The sequence below is a fragment of the Mirounga leonina genome, unplaced genomic scaffold (assembly GCF_011800145.1).
Source record: "Mirounga leonina isolate KUSES-001 unplaced genomic scaffold, KU_Mleo_1.0 Mir_104, whole genome shotgun sequence".
Lineage (NCBI taxonomy): Eukaryota > Metazoa > Chordata > Mammalia > Carnivora > Phocidae > Mirounga > Mirounga leonina.
Window position 1 is genome coordinate 8,823,128 of NW_023270231.1, and position 2,613 is coordinate 8,825,740.

The window sequence follows — 2,613 nt, forward strand, 5'->3', positions numbered from 1 at the left end:
TCTCCACCATTATCAGCCCTTGCCTTAAGATTGCTCTTTAGCCTCTTTGTTGCTGCAATATCTTGAGTGTCTTTTTCCATTGGTCTTTTTCTCTTTTTTCCAGTGTCCTTCAACATTATGGATATTTCCTACAGCTCAGATTTACTCTCCTGGATTCAGCCAAAAGCTCTGATTAAGTTTTTTTTAAGGAAATATATCTAATCCTGATCTCTTCAATGGTCTGTCTGAAAATCTCACACTTTCTCCTTGAATTTTCTTGTTTGATGTGTAAAAATCCAAGTTTAATATTAAAACTACTAATAATTTGATTAATAATCAAAATTAACCCCCCATTCTGTGTTGAAAATGCACCACTATGTTTCCTGTTACCCAAAGTTGAAGGCTTGGTCATCCTTGCTTTCCACATTTTTTTATTCTCCCTCTCAATTAGGTCAACATATGCTGGCAATTCTTTCTTTTTTTTAATAAAATATGTAATGTTTCATGAATTTGCATGTCATCCTTGCTGAGCAGCCATGCTAATCTCTGTATCATTCTGATTTTAGTGTGTACTCCTGAAGCAAGTACAGTTTTTCCTTCCTAATGGATGTTGGGTTATAACTAGTTTCCTTTTCCACTGCCCATACCTTGGCTTAGGTCTTCTTTGGCTTTTGTGTGAATTATTTCAGTCCCCTAATTGGACTGCATTACCTTCAGTCTCAATTGACGTTGTACTAACTATTCTATTTCTATCTTATCTGCTTTTTCTGCATGATCCTACCCTCTGGGTATGTTAGCTTAACCCACTCTTGCAGAATCATTCTTACTTTTCCAACAATATGCTTTTGCTTAATACTACTAGCTCTGCCAAAAGTTGAATTTTCTTATTTGTGTATTTAGATCCTCCTTGCCTACGTCTTTTAAGGTTTGTTCTGTTTTTCATACATTATTTACCATGCATGCTTTTGCAGGCATGAGCTTCGGGCTTAACTCATAATAAGAGAATCTCTGCTTTCAGGGAGCATAATAACATTGTAATGGGGAATCTGACAAGTAAATAAGCAGTTATGGTACAGTATGATAAACTTTCATCTCATCATCATCTAGAAACCATCCCAAACCACTTGCTTCTCTGAACTCATAGAGATTATTCCTTGGCCACTTAATTACATTACTCATTTTTGTCTTGTCACCTGTTTTTACTATTATGTTTTAATCTTATTTCCTCTGTTAGATTATAAACTCCTTGAGGGCAGAGAATACATCATACCACTGAATATACTTATAGCCCCTACCCCATAATATTTCATATAAAAAGTACATATTAAGTACCTGGGAATTTATAAGAGAGCTGAATTTTACCTTTGGGAATCTTTGCACTACATAGCCATCTTTCTGTCTATATAAAATTACAGAAATGTGGGGAGAGACCGTGAGGTTTGTTTGTACTCACTTTATATTGAATGATGGTTTTAACCCTGGAAATTGAATTTCTTATGCTATGTAAAGCATCATCTGTATTACAAAATGTTAGGTGCTTATACTTAAGATTTCCCCGATACAAAAAACTTAATAAAAATGAAGTATATAAATTAGAATTGTATTTTCAAACTAGTATGAAATTTATGAAATATATGTTAATACTCAGAAGCCAAGAGTAAAATATTATAATTGTTAGGCTGTAAAACCAGATGTTGATTTTGTAAAAAAAAAAAAAAAAAATAGTTTTGGGGGCGCCTGGGTGGCTCAGTCGTTAAGCGTCTGCCTTCAGCTCAGGTCATGATCCCAGGGTCCTGGGATTGAGCCCAGCATCGGGCTCCCTGCTCCGTGGGGAAGCCTGCTTCTCCCTCTCCCACTCCCCCTGCTTGTGTTCCCTCTCTCGCTGTGTCTCTCTCTGTCAAATAAATAAAATCTTAAAAAAAATTTTTTTTATTAATGTATTTGGACTTATGAAACCCTAATTGGATGAAGCAGATTTTTGTAATAGAGTAATCTCTAAAAGTAAATGTAAGTAAATTATAGCCTTTCAACATTTTCATCAATTAAAAAAATTATTGGATTTTAATCAAATTCTGGTTATTTCCAGATGTTGATTATAATACTTTCTGGTAAGTTAACTTTCCATAGGAACTTTTCCTCTTTGTTTTTGGTCAATTTTAAAAATAACTTCATTAAAGCATAATTGACTTAAACCACATATTTAAAGTATAAAACTTGATACCTTGGGATATATATATATATATACATATATGTATATATGCGCCAGAGAAGCCATCACAACTGAGATAATGAAAATATTCATCACTCTTAAAAATTTCCTCATTCCTGTAATTCCTCTAACCCCTCTCCTTCTCCCCACACCCCCAAAGGCAGACATAAATCTGTTTTCTGTCAGTATACATTTGCCTTTTTAGAAGTTTATGTAAATGAAATCATATAGTATATGCACTTTCTTGTCTGGTTTCTTTCCTTAGCATATTTGTTTTAAGATTTATCCATATTATACTGTTAACACTAGTTAACTACTTTTTATTGTTGAGTAGAAACACATCTGATTTTTATATATCAGTTGTGTGTCCTGCAACTTTACAGAATTTGTTGACTAGGTCTACCAGTTGTTTTGATGGAGTCTTT

General features: G+C 33.8%; 1 pseudogene; it reads right to left on the minus strand.

Moving 5' to 3' along the window:
- Positions 1–465: 465 nt before the first annotated feature.
- Positions 466–565, minus strand: LOC118017696 (annotated as a pseudogene).
- Between the last annotated feature and the right edge of the window lie 2,048 nt (positions 566–2,613).